Raw genomic sequence first — 13,014 nt, 5'->3', positions numbered from 1 at the left:
TCGAACACCAGAAAGACATGTCCATATGATACATGGAGGATTTACAGGAGGAGGAATCTCCAAATCATCTCGCAAAAGATATCTCAAAGAAGTATATCATGTCGAAGGAAAGGAGGAAGCACCCGACATCCCCGCAGTTACATTTACCAAGGAAGATGCATCCGGCATCATCTTAGAACACGACGATCCCATAGTCATCACCATTATACTGGCAAATGCAAATCTCCATCGCACACTGATAGACCAAGGGAGCTCCGACAATATCTTATTCAAAACTGCCTTCGACAAGCTTAGCCTGGAAGATAAAGAACTCAAAGCATATCCAAACAGCCTGTTCGGACTGGGAGACACTCCAGTGCAACCACTAGGATACATCCCGCTACACACAACCTTCGGAAAAGGAAACCAATCTTGAACACTCAAAATAGACTACATCGTGGTCGACGTGAGTTCAGCCTACAATGCCCTAATAGGTCGAACAACATTAAATTAACTCAGCGCAATAGTTTCAACTCCACATCTGTGCATGAAATTTCCAACTGCAGAAGAGATATCTACGTTAAAAGCAGATTAGAAGATGGCGCACCGCTGTTATAACGAAAGTCTAAACCTCAGAGGCAGAGGAGAAGAATTCCACACAATCGAACTCGGTGGAGTGCAGAGGCGAGAAGAACTCCGTCCACAACCTGAAGGTGAAATAGAGAAAGTCCAGATCGGAGACATCCCAGACAAAACAACCAATATTGGCACGACTTTAAAAAGAGATATAAAAGAATTACTTGTACAGTCCTTACGAGACAATGTCGACCTCTTTGCGTGGAAGGCTGCGGACATGCCAGGCATAGACCCCGAGTTAATGTGTCATAAGCTAGCAGTCTACTCTGGATCTCGGCCAGTACAACAGAGGCGTAGAAAGCTCGGACGCGAAAGATCCCAAGATGTGGAAGAGCAGGTACAAGCTCTACTGGAGGTAGGATTCATAAGAGAAGTCAAGTATCCACTATGGTTAGCTAATCATCTTGGTGAAAAAATCAAACGGGAAGTGGCGAACGTGCACCGACTATACAGATCTCAACAAAGCCTGCCCAAAAGAACCTTATCCACTCCCAAGTATCGACGCTTTGGTAGATGCCTCCTCCGGATATAAGTACCTCTCGTTTATGGATGCATATTCCGGATACAATCAAATCCCCATGTATCCACCCGATCAAGAAAAAACCTCATTTTTAATACCAAAAGCAAATTACTGCTACATTGTGATGCCTTTTGGTCTCAAGAACGCGGGAGCTACTTATCAAAGGCTAATGAATAAAGTATTTTCAGATCATATCGGAAAAGTCATGGAAGTCTACGTGGACGACATGTTAGTAAAAACATAAAGTGAAGAGACATTGTTGTCCGACCTGGTCCAAGTGTTCGACACTATAAGGAAGCATGGCATGCGACTCAATCCTGCAAAATGCACCTTTGCAGTAGAAGCAGGCAAGTTCTTAGGTTTTATGCTCACACAAAGAGGAATTGAGGTAAATCCGGATAAATGCCAGGCAATACCCAACATGAAGAGCCCAACTTGTGTCAAAGAGGTACAACAACTCAACGGGAGACTGGCAGCCTTATCCAGATTCCTAGCGGGATCAGCGATAAGATCTCTTCCCTTCTATGCTACTCTAAGGAAAGGAAAGAAGTTCGAATGGACAAAGGAGTGCGAACAAGCCTTCCAAGATTTCAAAAGATTTCTGGGACGGCCACCTATCCTATCTCGGCCACGAGAAGGAGAACCACTCATATTATACCTCACGGTAGGAAGTCGGGCAGTAGCCTCAGCACTGGTTCGAGAGGACGACAAAGGGCAACAACCTGTATACTTCATTAGTAAAGCGCTACCGGGATCTGAGCTGAACTACCAAAAAATAGAAAAATTTGCCTATGCGCTCATATTAACATCTCGACGTCTCCACCCGTACTTCCAAGCTCACACCATTAAGGTTCGGACCAACCAGCCCATAAAAGGGATATTGTAGAAAACAGATCTAGTAGGCAGAATCCTACAATGGGCAGTCGAGTTGTCCGAATTCAACCTTCAATACGAAGCTCGGACAGCCATTAAATCACAATACTTAGCCGACTTCATTGCAGAATTTACAGACACCCCGAAAATCCCCATAGAATGGAATATTTACGTGGATGGTTCCTCAAATAAGACTGGAAGCGGCGCAGGTGTGATAATTGAAAGCAACCAAGGAACCCAAATTGAGCTTTCACTCAAATTCGGGTTCCCTGCCTCAAACAACCAGCTGGAATATGAAGCAGTACTAGTTGGTTTGAAGCTGGCTAAGGAGGTGGGAGCTAAAAAACTCATCATTTTCAGCGACTCACAAGTAGTCACCTCACAAATAACAGGGAGCTACCAAGCCAAAGATCCCACAATGAAAAGTATTTGGATAAAACCAGGGAATAGCTTGGACAACTCGGGGAATATGAGATCCGCCACATACCCTGCGAACAAAATACCCGAGCTGATGCACTCTCAAAACTAGCCAGCACCAAACCAGGGGGCAACAATAGAAGTCTCATCCAGGAAATGCTACAGAACCCGTCAATCTCGGAAGAGGAAAAAGTCCTAGCCATAACAGGTCAGGATCAAGGATGGATGACCCCCATAATTAACTACCTCAAAACAGAAACACTCCCTACAGATGAAAAGGAGGCAAAGAGGTTAAAACGGAAGGCACAATACTACACTATCATAAACAATACTCTATACAAAAGAGGAATTTCAATACCATTGCTAAAATGTGTACCGACTTCCAACACGAAGGAAGTTTTAGAAGAAATACACAGTGGCATCTGTGGCAATCATCTCGGAGCACAAGCACTCACCAAAAAAGTACTTCGGGCAGGATTTTATTGGCCAACTCTACAAAAGGAGGCTATAGAGTTTGTAAAGTCATGTTCACCATGTCAAAAACATGCCAACCTTCATATCGCCCCGCCAGAGGAGCTCATCAGCGTAACCTCACCTTGGCCATTCGCAAAATGGGGACTCGACCTTCTCGGACCCTTTCCCCAAGGATCAGGACAAGTTAAATTCCACATAGTAGGGGTAGACTATTTTACAAAGTGGGTTGAGGCAGAACCCCTAGCTAACGCCACTGCTCAAAGAAGTCGAAAATTCCTATATAGGAACATTGTCACAAGCTTCGGGGTTCCATACTCCATCACCACAGACAATGGCACCCAATTCACAGATGTAGGCTTTAGAAAATTAGTAGCCGACTTGAACATAAAGCACCAGTTCACCTCCGTCGAACATCCCCAAGCCAATGGACAAGTCGAAGCTGCTAACAAAGTCATATTGGCCGGGCTAAAACGGAGATTACAAGAGGCAAAGGGAGCTTAGGCCGAAGAACTTCCACAAGTCCTATGGGCATATCGAACAACGCCACATTCCACCACAAAGGAATCACCCTTCCGATTAGCATACGGAATGGAGGCAATAATCCCGGTAGAGATCGAGGAAGGGTCGCCTAGAGTGGTCCATTACAATGAAGAAGCCAACTCCTAACTTCAAAGGGAAGGGCTCGACCTACTTCCTGAAATCCAAGAAAGGGCTCGGATCAGAGAAGAAGCACTAAAACGACGAATGGCTTCCAAATATAATCAAAAGGTAGTGCCAAGAGGTTTCGCTGAGAATGATCTCATCCTAATCCGAAATGATATTGGAACAACTCGACCCGGAGAAGAAAAGCTGGCAGCAAACTGGAAAGGACCCTACGGAGTCATAGAAGTACTTGGGAAGGGCTACTACAGACTATCCGAACTCGACGGGTGAGAACTTCCTAGGTCGTGGCACGCCTGCAACCTAAGAAGGTACTATAGCTAGAGAAGGTAAAAGATGTCATCATAGGATGCACTCTTTTTCCTGAAAAGGTTTTTTAATGAGGCACCAAGTTGAGATCCAGAAATTGTCCGACTTAAAAGATAAAAACTCTATATGTACATATTTTCATTTTATTTTAAATAAAATACATTAGACGTTCTACAAAGTTTTCAAGACGCATTAATCTGAAACATTCATCGTCCGATTATAAAGCGACAGATTGGCACAAAGATGAAAATCAAATTCATCTAAAGGTCGACTAAATGAGGATTTAACCCACCTCCTGATAGCATAGAAACTTGTCTCTCAATAATTTTCCTTCGGCAAGTATACCGAATTGTCGTCAAGTAAAAACTCACAATAGAGTGAGGTCGAATCCCACAGAGATTGATTGGTCAAGCAACTTTAATTAGAGGAATCTTCTAGTTGAGTGAAGCAGAATTTGGTTTGAGAGGTGCAGGAAATTAAATGGCGGGAAAGTAAATAGCAGAAAATGTAAATTGCTGGAAATAAAGAGCTGAATGTAAATGGCGGAAAGTAAATTGCAGAATCTTAAATGGGAATGGGGAAGATGCTCATAAAAGTAAATTGCAGAAATTAAAGAGAATGGGTAAGATCAGAAATGAGGATTCATTGGGCTTAGGAGATGTTGCATTCTCCGGATCAAGTTCATTTTCATTTCTTCGTCAATCAATGCATTCATTGTTCTCCTTGCAATCTTAAGTGATCGAATTCCAATTCCTTGGTAATTCAATTTCTCAAATCTTGATCAATAGCCAATTCCTTGGTCAATTGCTCATGAGAAGAAATGAAGTATGGTCACTGATTATACCACATGCATTCCCAAATCAAGTGTTGGTAGGATTATAGTCACCATACCCAACCAAACCCAATTTGGTCCAACATGAGAAAGCATTTCTAGCATGATCTCTTCATTCCTCTTCCAAGGTTCAGAAGAGATCCAAGTATGAATAGCTTCTTTTCCAAGATAACTACCCAATTGGATGAAGATTGAAAGCTTTCTAGTAAAATCAAGAAAAAAGATAGAAGAAGAGTAATGAAAATTAGTATTGATCCATCAAATTACAACAGAGCTCCCTAACCCAATGAAAGGGGTTTAGTTGTTCATAGCTCTAGAAATGGAAAACAAAGATGGAGAATACATCATGAAAACTAGAACTAGAAGTACAGAGAAAGTAAATTATACAGAGAGTAGTTCCCAATTTCCAATCCCCAAAAAGCTTCTTTCTAATTCAAAACTACCCCTATATATACTACTCTTCTGATCTTCTAGTTGGTTCTTCAAGTCTTGGATATGGGCCTTTGGATCTTGAGTTTGAAGTAGTTATCTTCCACAGTGAGCTTAGCTTTACTTGCAGAGAGAAAGTGTGGAGTAGGCAGGGTGTTTAGCTCAGGACGTTAGTGGCGTTAGTGTTAAGTGAGAGTGTGGGTTCGAGAACGTTAGTGGCAATCACCTTTTTTACTAATGTTCCTCACCCAAGGATAATCCATGTTAACTTCAATGTTAGTGGCACCAACGTGACCACTAACGTTGCCTCTTGATCCTTCGCACACGTTATTGGGACTCACCTTTTCCAATAACGTTGAGAGACTTCCCTTCCCCCTACGTTAGAGTCCACGTTAACTTAGTTAACGTGGCTCTTAACGTAAGCTTGCCAATCCTTCGGGAACGTTAGTGACACATACCTTTGTCACTAACGTTCCAATGTGCCCCTACTTCCCACGTTAGAGTCCACATTAACTAGGTTAACGTGGCTTCTAACGTAGTAATGCTAGCCATCTCCAACGTTCAAAGGTGAGTGTCACTAACGTTGGCTCATCATCTCTCTTATCCACGTTAGCTTCCACGTTAACTAAGTTAACGTGGGAGTTAACGTTGCTCATAGTGGCTTGTGTGGGTTCACCCCAACGTTAGTGACAAAGGTAAGTGTCACTAACGTTGGCGATCACATGCTTTCTCCACGTTATCTTCCACGTTAACTAAGTTAACATGGGAGTTAACGTGGCTCATTATGGCTTGGCCAACGTTAGTGACAAAGGTGAGTGTCACTAACGTTGGCTTCTCTTTTGATTCCCAATGTTAGAGTCCACGTTAACTGAGTTAACGTGGCTCTTAACGTGGCCACTTATGAGCTTGGCCCAACATTAGTGACAAAGGTGAGTGTCACTAACGTTGGCTCCACTTTCTTTCTTCCACGTTAGAGTTCACGTTAACTTAGTTAACGTGACTCTTAACGTGGGCTATGATGGCTTCGACGACGTTATTGGCGATTACTTTTCTCATTAACGTTGCAAGCTAGCTCCCATTCCACGTTGGTGGTCATGTTAGTGAGACTAACGTGGCTGCCAACGTGGCTCTTTCTTGCTTCCTTTCTCCTGAAATCAAGCAATACAGTGCATCAAAGTTCTAATCCACATCATGAGACATGCATCATCCAATTTGTCATCTAATTCATGCAAAATTCTCATGAAATCATGTAAAGTGCTCAATGTATGCTTAAATCAAGATGTAAGTGAAATTCTACCCAAAACTTGCTTATTTCCTAAGAAAATGCATGGAACTACCCTAAAACAGTAAGGAAAAGGTCAGTGAAACTGGCCAAAATGCCCTGGCATCACAACACCAAACTTAAAGCTTGCTTGTCCCTAAGCAAGTACTGGAACAAGAGAATGATGAATGGAATGCCAAGAGGAATGAGTCATTATTGTGGAGGTCATATCCTTGGTTTTATGGTGGTTTCATGCATAGCAACTTAGGTTCATTCCTTCACTGGCTTTCAGACCTTTATCATGTCCTGGGATACTCACTTGATTGCACCCTATGAGACTCTTATTCACTGATCTTTTTATTTTTTTTCAGGGCTTATTTGTGTTCTTAGGCTAAGTGCTCTGTGAGGAGGCGACTCTTTAAGATAAGCTTTCAGCCAGCACTCCTGAACTAGTTGGTTCAAGGTGCTAGGTTTTAGGACACCCCTAAGGACTTACTCCCTCAAGTCTCTTTCCCCCATACATATACACCACAGGCACATGGTTTGTTATTTCCTTTCTTGAGACCTTGGTGTCCAGCACCTCCTTGGGTTACTAAATGTTCCGTAGCAAGGTTGCTCTTGATAGTGGATTTTCAGTTGATAATCCCGGGTTAGTTAACCCAAGTTACCAAGTGATGAAGCACTCCTAAGAACTTATTCATCCAAGCAGATCCTTGGTACAGGAGCACCACAGACACATCTCTCAAGTTTCAAACCCTTGGTGCCTAGCCTTATTCTTTATTAACTTTTCTTTCTTTTTCAACTCTTATTGTTCTTTTCCCCTTTTTCGTATTAGGATCTTGTTATTTAGCTAGTCTCATGGGGTGTGTTTCAAACATATGATTCAGGACAGATAGTTGTCTTCCCACCCTTGTTGGTGAATCAACTTAGCTAACTTATGACAACATCACACACTAAGGAACTTACTCCACAATATGAACTCCACTCTGGTCTTTGATAACAATCATTCTCTTTTTATTTGATTCAAAGGGAGACAAGCAACACAATAAGCAGGATGGAATTGAAAACAGGCAACTTGACTAGTAATCATAGACCTAGGCAATGAAAAACTTAAAGACAGAATTGAAAATTTCTAAACTACCATGGAACATGTTCTATTTCATACATGATTTTCCTTATTTAAAGCTTGAAAAAGATGGAACAAAGAGGGAACTCCACCACCTTTTACTCATGGGGTTGTCCATGCTCTTCCTCTTGCTTGTCCTCTTTGTGTCTACTTGTGCTTCCTTGCATCCGTGCTAGTCTGGCTCTTTTCCAGTCTTCAAGTGCCTTCTTTACCGATTCATGACTCTTCTCCACCCTTACTCTTTCTTCTCATGCTAACTCATCCTTCACTTTGTCATATTTTGTGATTCCCGGATGTACATTAGATAGCTGTCCAACTAAGTATCCAAGCCTTGCTAGCATGTTTACATGATTTCCACTTTCACTCATGTAAACCCCTTAAGAGAATGTCCTGTGCTCGTCAAAGAGTTCTGCTTGTTCTATTTGTTTTCGATGCATCTCATGTATATGTGCACCTTGATGTGCTTGGATGTTGATTAGCTTCTGGATAGATTCTTGTTGTTCAATTTGCCTTTGTTCTATCCTGTGGAAAGATTCACCCCATTGTTTTCCTTGTTCCAATTGCTGCTCCATCATTTGCTTCTCACACTCCCCTTGTTGATTCGTCCATCTAGAAAATGATTCTTCTTGACGGTTCATCATTTGTAGCTGGAGCTCCTTCTGTGCCTCTTGATTTTCCCAATATTGCCTAGATAAGCCATCAATGGCTTCTTGTAATTGGTGCATGTTCAAGGTGGCTGGGGCTTACTCTTCTAGGTCTTGTCCTTCTACTACTTGATGGGCTGGCCTCTTTCTTGGCTTCCGTTGAGGTAGGGGGGATGCAACAGCATTCATCCTTCGGACTGTAATGGGAATTCTCTCTTTGATCCACTCGGGGTCTTCATCTTCAAACACCACCCCAGCCTTGTCGCAAAGTCGGAAAATAGTGCTGGGGTAGCCTAACTTTCCTCTAGCATCGCTATTTTCAGCCCTCTTCCTAATGCCTTGGGCTATGAGTTCATGAACCTTAATCTCTCCTCCTTTGAGTATACAGTGTACCATTGTGGCTCTTTTGAGATTCACCTCTGAGTTGTTCTTTGCAGGGAAGATAGATCTCCTTACAATTTCGAACCACCCCTTTGCTTCAGGAGTGAGGTCCCCTCTCTTAATGAACTTGGGTTTCCTTTCGGAATCTCGCACCTAGTCAGCACCTGGTACACATATATCTCGCACAATCTGGTTATAATTTGGGTTGTTATCAATTCTTAAATGATAGCTCTCTTCCTCAAACGGTATAGACCGCAACTTTAATGCTCTCATGATACTCATGGGACTGAAATCCACGGTCTTTCCTCTTACGAAACTTGTATAAGACTCATCTGCCATATCATAACGAACAGCATTTGCATAAAATTCTCTTACAAGATTTGTATTTACCCTAGTGACCAGATCAGTGAGGAGATCTCATCTTCTCTTTTCCACCTTCTTTGTGATTTTGGGACACTCAGATTTTCTGACTTGAAAGCCCAGCTCGTAGACGATCTCCTTATCAACCATCCATCCGTACTGTAATGCATGATAAGAAGTTCTGAACTTCTTTTCATCAAAAGGACGTTGCTCCATAGGCTCCTTTCCCTTTCTTCTTTTAGAGCTTGATGATGCCATGAGTGACTTTTGAAAAGAAAGGGTGTGGAAAATGGGCTTCGGTTGATTAGGATTTGGTGCAATGAAGGGAGTTGGTGAGAGTGTTTTTAGTGGGGTAGGAAGTGCTTGGTTTTGAAAAGGGAGAGGTGTGAAGAGTAGGAGTGGAATGTGAAGGTGGGGTACGGAATACGGATTACTTATATAGAAAGGTGGTGAGTGAATGGAAGGTGTGGATTGATGAAGTTGTTGTGTTATGGACGGATGGGGTTTATCATGTGAAGAGGACAAGGATCATCAACTTTATTAAGGGAATTTGTTCGGTCTCCAAGAGTATCCTTCTTCCAATGTTGCATGGCCATATTTTCCAATGTATTCCCCTTGAAGACAAGTGTGTACTCCTCCTTCATGAAGTGGCCGAACCTTCCTCATTTAATTGTCCACTCAATCTACTTCAATACCCCTTTCTTCTCTCCTACAAAATAAAAGAATTGTGATAAAAAAATATGTGTGGAAAGTGGTGGCAAAAAAAAGAATAACTATTTTTTAAAGTTTTTGTTTTAACTAACTAAGTGCCATTCATTAGAGCAAACCAACTGACTAACTCAACATCCATGTGTGCAACATTGGCAACACCAAACTTAGTTTGGTGCCGTGTGGTGTAAAAGATTTGTTCAAGGCCCCTAAGAGTGACATGATATGGGTTACATTGATGTTATCTTAGTGTGCCTTGAACACCAAACTTGTTCTTCACTATATGTTGCACACAAGGATTCATTCAAGTCCATGTCAAGTTGATTTGAAATCCCTGAACCTTGCATTATTAACTACTTTTAAAAGCATGTAAAACATGGGTTACCTCCCATGAAGTGCTTCTTTAGCGTCATTAGCTTGACGTTTTGCCTTTGTCATGGCAGTTGGTAATGCTTCAGATCTTCCCCTCTTGCAGTAGACCTATATCCATTGGCTTCATCAAGGATCTCTACATGTTCTAAGGAAAGAACTTTGTTGATGGTGAAGACCTTAGGCAACTGAGATGGGATAGTGGGGAGATGAGGTGGAATATCTGGGAAGTAGGCTGAGATCACTTTGTCCCCGGAGAAAAGTCCTTTGTGGGGATCTTCTTGTTCCTCCACCTCCTTGGTGCCTTCTTCTTTGTCCCTTTTGATGTTGCCTTGCTCTTTGTGACCTCCTCTTCTAAGGGAATTTTGTTACTGGTCTTATATGACTCTGGTGGTTTAGGTTCCTCCTTATTTTTCTTGAGCTGTGACAGTTGCTGATTGCCTTGTTCTTCAACCAAGTGGTTTCCCAGAGGTCTTGGTTGTGCTTCAGTGCTTGCCTCCTCCCTCAGTATCTCATTATGATTTATTTCTTGTGAGAGTTTGAAGATATTGAAGCTGAGTTGTTCATCATGGATCCTCAAAATTAGCTCCCCTCGCTCCATATCTATGAGTGCTCTGGCTGTAGCTAAGAACGGTCTTCCCAATATGATTGGGTGAGTGTGACTTTCTTCCATGTCCAAGATGACAAAGTCTGTGGGAAGGAAGTATTTTCCCACCTTCACCAGCACATTTTCAACTACTCCTACTGCTTGTTTTTGGGTTTTGTCAGCCAGCCTGATAATTACATCTGTGGGTATTATCTTATTGATCTGCAGCCTTTTCATAAGGGATAAAGGCATTAAGTTGATGCTTGCTCCCAAATCGTAGAGTGCCTTATCAAACATTGTTTCTCCTATGGCACACGGGATGTGAAAACTCCCTGGGTCCTTCCTTTTTATAGGCAACTCTTGTTGAATAAGAGCACTGCACTCCTTATTCATCACTATTGTTTGTCCTCCCTTGAGTGAGCTTTTCCTGGTCAGCAGCTCCTTCATATACTTAATATATGAGGGCATTTGTTAGAGGGCCTTGATGAATGGTATGTTTACATGGAGGGATGCAAACAGGTCAAGAAACCTTGAGTATATTCTCTTCTCTACAACACCATTGAGTAATTGGGGAAAAGGTGCATAGAGTTTCAGCAGCTCCTTCTGTGTCAGCTCTTTTTGTGAAATTTTGGGTTCTTGGTGATCCTTTTCCTATTTCTCTGCTGATGTCTCTCCAAGTTATTCTAATAGCTTGTTTTGCTTTTCCTCAGCCTCCTTACTACTTATAGTAACCATCTTGCAATCTTCCCATCTGACTTTCTTTGCTTCACCTCTCGGATTTTTCTCTGTGTCACTTGGGAAGCTATCAGTAGGTTTGGAAATCTTTTCAGATAAGTATCCCACTTGAAATTCCAGTCTCTTGATGGTGTCCCCCTGGTTCTTGATACTAGCTCGCACCTCCTCTTTGAATACCTTATTATCTTGAATCTCTTTGCATATGCCTTCAAGTAGAGTCTCAATTTTGGAGAGTCTTTCTTCAGATGATGGTGAGTTGAGAGTGGATGGGTGAGTTGGGTCATTTTGGTTTTGGTATGGATGTGGAGAGGTGTTGTTATGGTGGTGCTGATATGATCTCTGTGTGGAATGTTGGTGAGCTACATTGTTGTTGTGGTTGTGACATCTCTGATCTTGGCTTTGATCTTGTTGATTTTCCCACCCAAAGTTTGGGTGATTCCTCCAACCAGGGTTGTAGGTTTTGGAGTATGGATCATGGGTCTGCCTGGGTGAGTTTCCAATGTAGTTGGCTTGTTCTTGCTCCTTCTCTGCCTCAGCATTCACCCCCTCTTGGGTTGTTGATGAGGTGGTGATTGCTGCTACTTGGTTCTTCTCCATCTTCTTGGTGAGATCGGCTAGTTGCTTGGTAATAAGCTTGTTTTTGGCCAGCAGTGCATCCACATTGTTTAGTTCCATCACTCCTCTAGTGTTGCCTCTTTCAGAAGTATAGAAATAGTCATTCTCTGCTACAGTTTCAATGACATCTATGACCTCCTCAATGGTCTTCTTCTTGTTCAGAGATCCCCCGGATGAATGGTCTACTGCCTTCTTTGATTCATAAGAAAGGCCTTCATAGAAAATGTGTAGCTGCACCCATTCATTGAACATATCTGGTGGGCACCTTCTTGTTAGGTCCTTGAACCTCTCCCATGCTTCATATAGAGTCTCACCATCCTGCTGCCTGAATGTTTGCACCTCAGCTCTCAGCCTATTGATCCGTTGAGGAGGATAGAATCTTGCCAGGAATTTGTTCACCACATCTTCCCAGGTTGCTAAACTCTCCTTTGGGAAGGATTCCAGCCATTTAGATGCCTTGTCCCTAAGTGAGAAAGGGAACAGAAGTAGTCTATAGGTGTCAGGATGAACACCATGATGCCAGGGCATTTTGGCCAGTTTCACTAACCTTTTCTTTACTGTTTTTAGGATAGTTTCATGCATTTCCTTAGAAAATAAGCTAGTTTTGGGTAGATATTCAATTACATCTTGATTCAAGCATACATGGTGCACCTTACATGATTTCATGAGGATTTTGCATGAAATTAATGACAAATTGGATGTTGCATTTCCCATGACTTGGACTAGGACTTTGATGCACTTTATTGCTTGATTTCAGGACAAAGGAAGCAAGGAAGAACCACGTTAGCAGCAACGTTAGTCTCACTAACGTGACTTCTAATGTAGGAATGGGAGCTAGCTTGCAAAGTTAATGAGAAAAGTAATCGCCAATAACGTCCTCGAAGCCATCATAGCCCACGTTAAGAGTCACGTTAACTAAGTTAACGTGAACTCTAACGTGGAGGAAAGAAAATTGAGCCAACGTTAGTGACACTTACCTTTGTCACTAACGTTGGGCCAAGCCCATAAGTGGCCACGTAAGTTGCCACGTTAACTTAGTTAACGTGGCTTCTAACATTAAGAAGCAAAAGAGAAGCCAACGTTAGTGACATTCACCTTTG

At 42.3% G+C, this 13,014-nt stretch overlaps 1 non-coding gene across 1 annotated transcript; it reads left to right on the top strand.

Annotated features, from left to right (window-relative positions):
• Positions 1-12,161: 12,161 nt before the first annotated feature.
• On the top strand, positions 12,162-12,268 carry LOC148548826 (small nucleolar RNA R71). Its single transcript, XR_015897681.1, has one exon. It is a non-coding gene; the product is annotated as a small nucleolar RNA R71 (small nucleolar RNA).
• Positions 12,269-13,014: the final 746 nt, after the last annotated feature.

The sequence above is a fragment of the Arachis ipaensis genome, chromosome B8 (assembly GCF_059453495.1).
Source record: "Arachis ipaensis isolate K30076 ecotype BB chromosome B8, ASM5945349v1, whole genome shotgun sequence".
Taxonomy (NCBI): Eukaryota; Viridiplantae; Streptophyta; class Magnoliopsida; order Fabales; family Fabaceae; genus Arachis; species Arachis ipaensis.
Note: the sequence above shows the minus strand (reverse complement) of the source record. Positions and strands in the feature narration are given on the sequence as shown.